General features: G+C 42.9%; 2 long non-coding RNA genes across 2 annotated transcripts; both read right to left on the bottom strand.

Annotated features, from left to right (window-relative positions):
• Positions 1 to 2515: 2515 nt before the first annotated feature.
• LOC117470495 lies at positions 2516 to 4170 on the bottom strand. The gene is made up of 4 exons (XR_004554697.1): positions 4095 to 4170; positions 3921 to 3988; positions 3370 to 3413; positions 2516 to 2602 (listed from the first exon to the last, which is right to left on the bottom strand). It is a non-coding gene; the product is annotated as an uncharacterized LOC117470495 (long non-coding RNA).
• A 400-nt stretch (positions 4171 to 4570) lies between these two features.
• LOC117470489 lies at positions 4571 to 6978 on the bottom strand. The gene is made up of 3 exons (XR_004554696.1): positions 6599 to 6978; positions 6260 to 6425; positions 4571 to 4595 (listed from the first exon to the last, which is right to left on the bottom strand). It is a non-coding gene; the product is annotated as an uncharacterized LOC117470489 (long non-coding RNA).
• Between the last annotated feature and the right edge of the window lie 6461 nt (positions 6979 to 13439).

The following is a 13439-nucleotide window of genomic DNA, read 5'->3' as shown; positions in this document are numbered from 1 at the left end:
AAGGTTGTGTTGCTAATCTCTGCTGCATGTTTTGTTGAATGGGTTACATTTGATGAAAACATTTAAATATTAAGAGTACATACAAATAGGGGGAAAGTAGAAGGTCAATGATAGAAATATAGAATAGAAAATATCAACAAGATAGGCTACTGTAAGTGATCTCTACAATAAAAGTTTAGTGCCGGATGTACACAGATATTAATAGGAGGATGTGCAAATCAGGCAAACTAATTAGGCTTTATTAAAACATTAAATAATACTTTAAGTTAAGGTCTTCTTTTAAATACATGTAAGCAAAAAGCTTTGGTAAATCTACAGATAAATATTAAGCCTGATAAAGTACTTAAAGTCTAATATTCAGGGTTGCCAACTTTGGGTACCTGGCTGGAGTGAGATTTTGATATCATGGGTTTAATTACACATATGCGCACTAAATGACTGCTATCATGTCAGTAGCGGGACCTTAGCATATATATTGGATATATATACAATATATGCAAATACACAATATTGGACACAGACTATAAAGGGCACAAAGTTTCATTCACTAATGAAAGTCAAACACATGTTTGTTTCCACTATTTTATTGTGCCTGTCGCGATAAGCAATTAATTGACTTATCGTACGATAAATAAAAATGAACTCGATAAATTGCCATTTACATGAGGATGTGACAAGCAGTTTGAAAGGATGTACTTGAATTATTATTATATATTATCATTATGTCAGTGGTCTAAAATGGTCATACAACGGTGCCGACAATATTATCGTTTATCGCAATAATTTCCGGGAAAATGTATCCAACAAAATTAATTATCGTGAGAGGCCTATACATGAAACACACACACACAAACAAATCTAGACTTACTCCAAACTGCCAAATATATTAATTAACGTACTCTCACTCTCATATACTCTTTGACTCTATTTTGGCCTAGTAGAACAATAAGCAGCAGACTTTTACTTTTTATCATTTCTACTGGATCTCAGATCTGCGCATGCGCAATACGGGTCGGGGATTGACCAACCGGCTCCCACTGCTCTGCTGTCTGTTAACGTTGTTAAGAGTGGTGGGGGCGGGGAGGGAGCGGATTGACAGCTTGAGCAGCTGTCAACTCAACATTGTAAATAACCAACCAAAAATGATCGCCGGTTCATCTTGTTTTTGGCGTGAGAATAGGTTGGGCAGCGTGAGAGCGTGAGATTGAGAGTGAAAGCGTGTGTCACACGCCAGATGCGTGAGAGTTGGCAACCCTGATATATTGCATAATTTGTTTTGGGACTTGACAATCAACTTTCCTGCAATGTTAACTGCGTTTAAGCACTTATTTTAACTGACATTACATATTAATTATACTCTTATAAGATGTATGTAGATAGTATAAGAAATGTGCAGAATATGACTGTTTAATGGTGGAGGTATAAACATATTGATAGATCTCTTGTAATGCACTGTTGACGAACCTGCGAAGTTTGTCATTCATTGCATAACTACACCGTAGTTGTGTATATGATATGTCAATAAACCTTAGAACATCTTGAAAGGGATGTGCCAAATAGGTTAAGGTTACCCTCTGAATTGTGGTGGAGTAGAATTACAAAGTAACAATAAATACTGCTGACAGTTAATGTATCAACGTCTCCATTACAAGTTTCAAAAAACTAAACCTTTCTTATTTACACTATTGTCTTTGATTTATTTCCCAAATTATGTTTGTGAATTTAATGATTGTCAAATACAGTTCAACTGGGGAGTAAAACTGTTATAGCAAACCAGATAAGTCACATGTTGACCTGACAAATCTACATTTTCAAATAGTGCTTTTAACAGGAGCCAAATTGTGCTACATTTCAGGTGAAGACTTTGATAGTAGGTTTAGAATAAGTTTCTAGGTTTTAACATAATGTTTCTCATATGGTCCGTTGCTGCAGGACTGTCACATATCGTCTTTTAGAGATGCTCCTGATGTTCCGGTCCCTGGCATTTAGAAGATCTGGTCTGCATTTCCACGTTTTGGGGCAAATTCAAATTGTACCAGTATTATTCATGACATATACAGAAGACCATAACAAAAATTGATATCTATCTTGTGTTTTAAGACTGAGGCAGCCCAAAAATAATGATTGTCACATTTGCATTAACATACCAAAAACTAAAACATTTTAAATGGCTTTACCCTATTGAGAAATAATTGTACAAAAAATACACAACAGAAACAACAATTTATTGAAACAATTTATTGAAAAAACGTATTGTGTGTGTGTGTGTGTGTGCGTGTGTGTGTGTGTGTGTGTGTGTGTGTATGTGTCTGTGTGTGTGTATGTGTCTGTGTGTGTGTGTGTATGGTGTGTGTCTGTCTGTGTGTGTGTATGTGTGTGTGTGTGTTTGTGTCTGTGTGTGTATGTGTCTGTGTGTCTGTGTGTGTGTGTGTGTGTGTGTGTGTGTTTGTGTCTGTGTGTCTGTGTGTATGTGTATGTGTGTGTGTCTGTGTGTATGTGTGTGTGTGTGTGTATGTGTATGTGTGTGTCTGTGTGTGTGTGTTATTATGTTGAGCTGCTATAGTTTTGGGCAGGCTCCCATGTGTCCTCCCAGTCCTTGCCACTGCAAAACACACATAAAGAACAGTTGAATAATTATTAATATGTCATGCTATATATATTTCTGATGCTTAATCAGGCAAGTAAGTACATTTAAAATAGGATTTGAAACATTAGCTTCAGCTCAATGTCCCTCTTCGACTCCTCTCTCCCCCTCCTCCGGGACTTGACCCGGAAATCAATCAAGACACGCCATGTTGAAGAACGTCACAATCGCTTCAACGCAAACGGAGGAGTCGAGGAGGGGTGAGGGAGGAGGCTTCCAGAGGAGACGAAAGGTAGGATACACGAGAGCACACTACTCGCGCATCAGACCTCCGCCCCCAGCTGCACAACCTCTGCTCACTGCAGCTGATCTTACCGTTAAAGGAGAGTCATTAAATGTTTAAAGTGCTTCATTAAGAGTAAAATATATTAAATCTCTTAAACGAATCAGGAGATCGAACTCTATAAAAACATTAAAGTGTGTGAAATATACTTACAAATTCTATAATAATTTTTTGATTATAAAATAATAACGTACAGTTCTTACTTGTGGTTTGTGATGCATGTGTGGTAGACCCACAGCACGTCAAACATTTAGGATATATACAAATACGGGTAGCATAACTAATACATATGTTAGTGATTTGTGTCTCTCTTCTGTAGGACAAATTACATAACAACATACAATACAAAAGTATTCAATTGAGATGAGCCTACTGTATCAGTGTATAAACCCTTTGCTTCCAGTACAACACATACATGTATGGTCATTAAGGAAAAACTTACCACTCGGAGCATGGTGTCCAGCGAATTTTCACTTCTTCTCTTTGCTGAAAGGCATGACATGAAATGGACAGAAATATTAATGAGAGATACTTTACAAAGTTAGGTGATACAACTTTACAGAACATTATTTGTACCATTTATAGACCATCAATAAGGTTAGATTTCTACACATAAACAATACTAACAGACAACAGCATCTGAAACCAGAGATACAGAAGAATCCACTATCGTACCAGTATGGAGCAGCTTCTTTAAGACTGGGAGTTTCCTACAACACAAGGTTATAAGGTGATGCAAAACGTAGTCCTGTAATGCTTACAATGACAACAAAAGGTGCAGTGTCGAGGATGGATTGAGGAACCTCACTGCTCCATACTTGTACGATAGTGGATACTTGTGTATCTCTGGATTCAGAGGCGTTATATGTTAGTATCGTTTGGGCTCTGTGCAGATATCTCACTGATGGTCTGTAGACGGTACCAATAATGTTCTGTACGTTTTTATGTTATTTAACAAGAAAAACAAAAAGGAAGAAATTATAACACACTTACATTAAAAACTCTTTTTTCCACAATGCTCTCATAGAGGAACACCTTCTGGGTCCTGTGTTTCCTGCATTCTAAAAATAAATAACACCATTTTAATAATTAGGTAATAAGTCTTCCAAACAATCATTTAAAGAAATGTATTGTATAGTATATAGTATAGTATAGTGCAAATCGAACCTTTTCGACTTTTCTTTGATGGTGGAGGCGGTGGAGGAGAAGACAAGGAGGAGAGAGAAGGCTGGGAGCATGGAGGAGGTGGAGGAGAAGACAAGGGGGGGAGAGAAGGCTGGGAGCATGGAGGCGGTGGAGGAGAAGACAAGGGGGGGAGAGAAGGCGGGGAGCTATGGAGGCGGTGGAGGAGAAGACAAGGGGGGGAGAGAAGGCTGGGAGCATGGAGGAGGTGGAGGAAGAGAAAAAAGATGGAGAGTAAATGTCTCCGGAAGCTCTGGCTCTGGCTCTGGCTCTGGCTCTGGCTCTGGCTCTGGCTCTGGCTCTGGCTCTGGCTCTGGCTCTGGCTCTGGCTCTGGCTCTGCTCTGGCTCCGTCTCTGTCCCTCGCTCCGTCTCTGGCTCTGGCTCCGTCTCTGTCCCTCGCTCCGTCTCTCGCTCTGGCTCTTGCTCTGGTCCAGGGGGGGCTGGTGGACCATCAGATGTAGATGCAGCTTGTTGTGCAGCACACACTGCAAATGTTGAAAATAATACAAGGGAAAATTAACAGAACACATTTTAAGGAAGACTTATTTTTGGCCTTACTTGCAAGAAATTAATTAAATGCATTGAATGTCCCTCTTATTATAAATGAACCAGGTAGTTCTTAAGTGAATGAAATGCAGGTAGTGTGAAAATAATGTTTTTAAGCTACCACAGCTGACTGTAGACATATTGCTATGTTTCTCATATCAGTGTTTAACACAACAACTTATCGTATTTAGTTAAGACCATGATCATAATGAAAATGTAGTTGCAGTCTGGAGCAGCTTCTCTCATTAAACTAGAAAATCATTTAAAACTTGCAGATAAATACATTAAATCTGTAATGAAACATGGTGATAAGACTTTTGACAGGTTGTTGCCGGGTATGTTTTTGCAAAGAACCACGTGCGTCTCACAGAAGAAAATAGGCATGACTTTTCTTCTGTGTCATTTCGAAACTGTGGCTGCTCTGACATGTTTCTACGGATGCCCAGATAAAAAGCATAAGCCGTAATGATAAGCACACGTGCAGCGTACGGCACCATGTGTGTCCTGGACATTAGGGTGCGAGGTAGGAGTGTCATGATGTCTAATTTCATTGAATGTCTTTTGCCTCAACTCGTCTCTCGAGGTGTCTCCTCCTCTTCGCCCATCTCATGTGAGAGGGATTAAGACATGAAGAGAGGAGGCAAGAGTTACAAACTGGGAAAACAGAGCAGCCTCATATCTTTATGATGCCTGCAGAGATGTGTTGTATTACAGACACATGCATAACGTGCATGCTTGCTAACTACAGGTGAGTAATGTCGACATTTGCATTCAATTCAACCCTTTAAATATTTGTGTATAGCACATTTCAATGTTGTCCAAAGTGCTGTACAGGCTTAAAACACAATACAAAATAAAAAATATGCATACAAGTTAGGGCTGTGCAATTAATCGTATTTTAATCGCAATTACGATTTTGGCCTGCCACAATTACGAAAACAACATAATCGAAAAAAACGATTATTTGTGACCGTGCACTGCAACATATTTGATCCAATGTATTTGTATTTATCATATTTATATATGTTTAGTAGCTTGTTGAAGTGCGCTCCAAAATATTTGTTGATCTTTTTTATTGGTATTTATTATTTTGATATTATTTATTTAAATGTATCATTTATTTTTGTATTGGTTTTTCAGTTGAATTATACGTTCAGGGTAATCAACAGTTAAAAAGATACTGTTCAAATTATTATTTGTATTTGTTTTAAAGTTCAATAAATTGATTTTTTCAAAGTCAATGAATAATCGTATTTAATAATCGTGATATCAATTATTGACCAAAATAATCGTGATTATGATTTTTGCCACACAGCCCTAATACAAATAATTAATTATAAATAAAAACTAAAAAGTAGGTAACTGCAATACCATCAGTGTGGTACCCTCATATTAGTATCTTAGTGTTCACAGTGATAACATGCTGGCCCTGACAAGCCCATGTTGACAGCCTTTGTTCTATAATACAGCATAGGTTGTATTATATAAAAAAGGCTCAGGGGGGGATGACATTTTAATGATATAACGGGATAGATGATATAGATAGACACAAAGCCCATGGACGACTACACAATGAGATAATAAAGTACAAGGATGATCTTACTTTTCAGGAGGTACTCATAGAGTTTCCTCATTTTGAGTAGGATCTCCCTAACGACCCCATCAGCATTTCCAAAATGGTGGACCAGATCCCCACGGATCTCCCCACTGCGGCCCTTATTGGAAAGGAAAAGGACCGGGCTGGAGCCAAGGGTGTGTAGTTTAAGAACCTGCAAGAATTGGAGCGAAAAAGATTGCATACAGGCACATTGATCAATGATACAAATCTTTTTAAAGCCAGAAAAATGGTTTCACATTCACTGAGGGCAAGGCTGTTTGACAAATAAGATATGTAATCGTCTGAGAGGCCAAACATCTTAAATAATAAGTCATTTAAACTCACAGATAGCTCGGCCGACTTAACGGTCCTGCTGGCGTTCCTGTTGCTCTTCACAGAAGCCCCCCAGCTAGAGTCCTTTAATTCCGCTTCTTTTTTTTAAAATGTTTTATTTATTTGAAGGGGGCAGACACACACCACACATGTTTTACGCCCAAGGGAATTTGGGGCCTGGCAGGAGGGGCACAGTTGTTTTTTGGGCTTTGTCATTCTGCAAATGAAAGTTAAACATAGAGGGATTATCTCAAAAATGTTTGCTGTCAGTTGATCAATTTGTTCTCAAATACACAAATATGTTATTAAGTTCATGCTCTATATTAAATGCAATTGGAGAGATAGAAGATACAGTCTAATATGCTGTGAATACTTGAGATAGTGCGCAAACTTCCAATGGTTTGAATCAAATTAATATATTCATATGTTGTGAATATTCAATATATTCAAACACAAATGACAAGTGGGGTTTTTGTATAATAGAATGTAACATTTAAACGCCAATGCTAAGTGACTCCATTTTGAACAAAATTGAACAACATTCTGTTAATAATTAGGCTAATGTGTACTGACTTCTAATGTACTGTGTAATTTGTTCACATATAAACATCATGACATTAAATGATGGCATTCCTTCTTGATGACAGCTTATGGTAAAAAAAACAAATGACCAGCAACCGCAGTGACGCGTCCTAAACATTTTACGTCATTACACCGAACATGTAAAACACTCCCGCTAAGTAATACATAATAAATAAATAATAATAATTACAAATACTTTCGCTCCAGAGAGTCCTCTTTGTTTTGATGAGCGATACAACTAACAGTGCTAGCTCCTTTGATGACTACGACATTGTACTAACACAGCTAGCTAGCCACACGGTGGCTAATGCTAGCTTCTAAATGATCCGTTATTACAAAAAAGAAAATAACTGTTACAGACTACATTTTCTTTAAGTTTCTCGTACTGTCTTACGAATCCTGCTGCCTGGGTGGGACTTGAATACATAACCCAAATATTTTATTTGAGTTATATTTGAATATTGTCGAAATTAAGTGAGCAGTCGAGTTTATTACAGCTTACCTTGCTGGTGGTAGTAGATGCGCCGATGAAGATGGCCGCATCGTCTTTGTGCTCCTCTCCAACTTTGCCCATTTTCGTATTTTGTACATATTTCTTTTACTTTTGCCGTTTTACTTTTAACATGGTTCGCAACATGCTAGCCGACCGCACCTACTCTGCCATACAATATAGCAGAGAGGAACTTCTCCAATTGCGAAACTTCGTGGACAATAATAACCCTCCGACAAACAATGGACATTCACCATGGCTACCTGTTGCTGTTCTACCTGAGAGACGCAAGAAGAGGACAAAGCGGGGATGCCGGGCCGGGTTGCTGGTCAGATTGAGGAAACGTGAGAATCGGCCCCCTCTTCCGAGTATTCTTCTGGCTAATGTTCAATCCATTGAAAATAAGCTAGATGAACTCAGAAGCCGGATTGCTTTTCAACGGGACATTAAGAACTGTAACGTGTTAATTCTCACTGAGACTTGGCTCAACCCCGATATCCCGGACTCCGCTATTGTGCCTGATGGATTCTCTATTTTTCGTCAGGACCGGACTGCTAACTCGGGGAAAAGTAAGGGAGGCGGTGTGTGTGTAATGACTAACAACAACTGGTGCTCAGATGTGAAGATTATTTCATCGAACTGTTCCGCACAGCTAGAGCACCTCATGATCTCATGTCGGGCCTTCCATCTGCCGAGGGAATTCACATCTGTTGTGATAACAGCAGTGTATATCCCGCCGCAGCCACTCGCCGACAACAACACGGCACTCGATCAGCTGTTTGGGATTATTGACAAAACCGAGACTTCACGGCCAGATGCGGCGTTCGTTGTGGCCGGAGATTTCAACACCGCCAACATGAAGAAGGTTTTGCCAAAATATTACCAACACATCAACTTCCCGACGCGCGGGGGAAACATACTGGACCATGTTTATTCCCCTTTCCGGAATGGATATAAGGCTCTCCCTCGCCCTCCATTCGGCAAATCAGACCATATCTCACTACTGTTGTTGCCTGCGTACAAGCAGAAACTTAAAAGGGACAGACCGGTAACAAGGACAGTACAACGATGGAGCGTGGAGTCAGATGAGGCACTGCAGGATTGCTTTGCTTCCACGGATTGGAGTGTGTTTGAGGACAATAACATCAATACACACACGGACACTGTCATCTGCTACATTGGGAAATGCATCGATGACGTGGTACCGAAGGTTTCTGTACGGACATTCCCAAATCAAAAGCCCTGGGTAAACGGTGAGGTGCGCGGCAAACTGAAAGCGCGCACTCTCGCGCACACAGCGGGAGATTTGGAGGAGTACAGGAAGTCTAGGTATGATCTCCGGAGAGCAATTAAAAATGCAAAGAGAAAGTACAAAGACAAGGTGGAATCTGACTTCAAAGGCTGTAACACTAGGAATATGTGGGCGGGACTAAGGACAATGACTGACTACAAAGGAGCAGCGGGGGGTGCTGCGGGAGTGTCTGCGTGCGCATCTCTCCCAGATGAGCTAAACAGTTTTTTTGCACGCTTTGAGAGCAGCCAGGCTGTGGAAGTACAGTGGGACCAGGAGCTACACTGCCCTTTTGTTTTAAATAGGGCAGATGTGTGTAAATCCTTTAAAAGGGTTAACCCACACAAGGCTCCTGGACCTGATGGCATCCCTGGCCGTGTTCTCAGGGTGTGTGCAGTTCAGCTGGCAGAGGTGTTCACAGACATCTTCAACAGGTCCCTGCTGCAGTCTGTAGTCCCCACATGTTTTAAACACTCCACCATCATTCCTGTCCCTAAAAAGACAATCATCACCTGCCCCAACGACTACCGCCCAGTAGCACTCACCTCCATCATAATGAAGTGCTTTGAGCGGTTAGTCAAATTATTCATCACCTCCTCCCTCCCTGAATCTCTGGACCCCCTGCAGTTTGCCTACAGAGCAAACAGGTCCACAGACGACGCCATAGCCCTCACCCTCCACACTGCCCTCTCACACCTGGACCCGAAGAACAGGAACACATATGTGAGAATGCTGTTCATTGACTACAGTTCAGCATTCAATACCATTGTGCCCTCCAAGCTGGCCATCAAGCTCAGAGACCTCGGGCTCAACAGCGCCCTCTGTGACTGGATCCTGAACTTCCTGACGGGCAGACCCCAGGCAGTGCGGGTGGGAAATATCACATCCTCCACCCTGATTCTAAACACCGGTGCCCCTCAAGGCTGCGTGCTCAGCCCTCTCCTCTACTCCCTGTTCACCCACGACTGCGTGGCCACACACAGCTCCAACACCATCGTGAAGTTTGCTGATGACACGACCGTCATCGGCCAGATCACAGACGATGACGAGACGGCGTACAGAGAGGAGGTCGAAAACCTGACATCTTGGTGCCAGGATAACAACCTCCATCTCAACATCAGCAAAACAAAGGAGCTGATTGTGGACTACAGGAAGCAGCAGGGAGAGGGACACGCCCCCATCGCCATCAATGGGACTACGGTGGAGAGAGTCAAAAGCTTCAGGTTCCTTGGGGTCCACATCACTGAGGACCTGACATGGTCTCTTCACACCACCACCATCACCAAGAAAGCTCGACAGCGGCTCTTCTTCCTCCGCAGGTTGAGGAGGTTCAAAATGGATTCCAGGATACTCTGCAACTTCTACAGGTGCACGATAGAGAGTATCCTCACTGGCAGCATGACGGCCTGGTACGGCAGCTGCACCGACCTCGATCGTAAGGCTTTACAGAGGGTGGTGAAGACTGCACAGCACATCACCAGGACGGAGCTGCCATCCATGGAGGACCTTTACTCCCAGCGGCTCAGGAAGAAATCCCTCAGGATTATCAAAGACCCCCATCACCCCAGCCACAAACTGTTCTTTCTGTTGCCGTCTGGCAGACGTTACCGCAGCATCCTGGCAAGGACAAGAAGATTCGGAGACAGTTTCTTCCCGCGGGCAGTGAGACTGTTAAAAAATTGAACTGTTGAAACAACATCAAACATTCAACTGCTACTCAGTAGTATGTATCTAATACCTAATATATATATATCATTCCAATAACTTGTATATAGACTCGTACTGCACTATTCCACATCATAACTTTATTTCATTTTTATAACTATTATTATTTTTGTATTGCTCATGCTCTTATTGTTATTATGTTATGTTATTATGTTGCATTGTTGGAGAAGCCTGTGACATAAGATTTTCAACTGCATAATTACTCTGTAGCTATGTCAGATTGACAATAAAGAACCTTGAACCTTGAACCTTGGTGTCTCAAGGTTCCGAGCAATGTATCACGTGAACTACGTGACCTCGAGACCTGGCCTCGCGAAGATAGCTGAGGATTGTGGGTAGTGTAGTGTCTTCGGCCATCCAAAACTCAAAACTACTTGTTTCTCAGAATTGAAGGGGAAAACGTGACAAAAGCATTTTACACTAAAACCTATCAATGTCGTTTCATTAACAAGGATAATCTGGTGGTTTTTAGTTAATGAGTAGTGCAGATATCACCTATTTATGTTTCATCCAATCACAGAGCTTGTTGACTTATCACAAGGTTTTGTCGCAAAGCGGACAGACAATCACAACAATAGCTGGGGATTGTGGGTAGTGTAGTCTCTTTGGCGCTCCACATTTCAGAGAAAACAAGTTGTCTCAGAATTGTAGGGGAAAAACACAAAAGCATTGTACACAATTTAAACCTATCAATGTCGTTTAATTAACAAAGGTAATCTGGTGTTTTTGAGTGGATGAGTAATGGAGATATCACTGTCAAATCAATCGACAGTAAGGAGAATACTTACTTCCGGGTGTACAATTCTCCGTTATCCAATGGGAATGGACGCTCACATTGCCTTTAACAGCTGCCGACACAAACGAATGCCGTGCTTCCCTAAGCGTCAAATACCGACGCAGATGGGAATACATTGCAATCAGTTGAAAGCTCTTTGCATCCGTTTATGACGCTGATGGAAACTCGGCGCGTCACAACTGGACGCCGCGGAATTCTGACCAAGCGTCGCTCCTGGACGCGTTGGGAGTGAGAGTGTGTTGGCCAGCACTGCAGCGGTCGGTAAATGCCGCTGAAACAGATTAATAAACAATGAACCACGGCACTCTGGAGAAAAGTATAAGGTTGGAGAAGTCGTTATTTAATTTAATCTGGCTTCGTATGATTAAAAGCAACGCAGTCCCCGGCCCGTTGTTGTTGTGAGGTGAGCTCCGTTGGGGAGAAAATCAGCGACGTAAACTGTGACGTCATGACGCAGCAGCGGCAGCACCAGTCGGTCTCTGAGCGGTGTGAAAAGAGCCGGAGCTAAACCGAAGTACCGGTTCCGAACCTGAAAAGCTCTAGCACGGAGCTTGAACCGGAGTTGCGTTGGTGTGAAAGGGGTATAAGTGGCTCCGTCATGCCTCCGGATCCAAGGAGATGGCAGTTCAGCTGTTTTATGCCCTAACCCAGCTTTTATGCCAAAGGTCATCACAAGCTCTTTTAGGTCAAGAGTGATCACCCTGGATGGCTTCTTTCCCCCTCCTCACAGGTCGGAGGAAGAAGCCACGTCTCATCTCCTCTGTCCTGTGCGCGCGCTGTCCTGCTATGTGGCACGCACGGCTGCCTTGCGCCGTTCTCAGCGCCTGTTTGTGCACTACAGAGAGCGCTCGATCGGGCAGCCTCTGTCTGCACAGCGGCTGTCACACTGGCTGTGTGAGGCTGTGTCACAGGCATATGTCTCCTCTGGGGTGGATCCCCCGGAGAACATTAATGTGCACTCCACCAGAGGAATTTCCTCCTCCACGGCTTTGCACGGAGGAATGTCAGTGGAAGACATTTGCACTGCTGCTTCTTGGTCTTCTCCCTGTTCATTTATTCAATTTTATTTGAGGGATGTCTCCCATTCCTCTCTGACACACCCTGTGCTGAGTGTCCTGTCAGAGTGAGTGACGTCAGGGATCCAGCTGTGCGCCTCTCTCCTGCCTCGGCACACGGAGAATGGCCTGTTTTCCCTCTTATGAGAGGGACGTCCCCCTTTTTTCCCCTGACACATTTCGTACGGAATGTCTTGTCAGAGTGAGTGATCTTGGGGACCCAGCTGTGCGCTCTTCTGCCTGTCTGCACGCAGAGAGCTGCTATTCCCCCTCCTTTCTGTCACTGGGCAAAGTGTGACTTTCGTCTCTACTTTCTCACAGCGGACGGGTATGTATTATTCCCAGCCTTCGTCCTCTCATGGTAAATATTCATGTTATGATATATTCCAGGGACTGTGATGCGCCATTCGCATGGCGCAATAGGCATGGGTTATTATCTGAGCAGGTGTGTTTGTGCTTCTTGTACCGGGGCGACCCAGTGGGGCGCAGACTACATCTTGCTTCCCCCTTAACCCAATAGCGATAGCCTTAGAGGGCGAAGCCATATACGAAATAGAACTGAAGTTACCTACTGTAACTCCAGCTTCTATGAGTATTGGCGTAGCCCTCTAAGTTCTGGGCCCCACTGGCTCTACGAATAGCTGAAGAAAAGTTTTTTTGTGTGGGAGCAGATTGTCGGGCCTCCTTCCTATTTATACCGGAAGGGAGCCCGAGGGTGGGGCCCACCTTGCGGGCGGGCGTGGACTACAAGTGTTTCAGTGCTGCGCGGGTGCGCAGGGGGATTACCCAATAGCGATAGCCTTAGAGGGCTACGCCAATACTCATAGAAGCTGGAGTTACAGTCGGTAACTTCAGTTTCCCTTGCAGGCATCAGCCTGATTGCACTCACCTGGCCGACCGGCTCAGCTGTCCCT

This window comes from Trematomus bernacchii, unplaced genomic scaffold (assembly GCF_902827165.1).
Source record: "Trematomus bernacchii unplaced genomic scaffold, fTreBer1.1, whole genome shotgun sequence".
Classification (NCBI taxonomy): Eukaryota; Metazoa; Chordata; class Actinopteri; order Perciformes; family Nototheniidae; genus Trematomus; species Trematomus bernacchii.
This window is presented reverse-complemented; position numbering and strand designations above follow the sequence as displayed.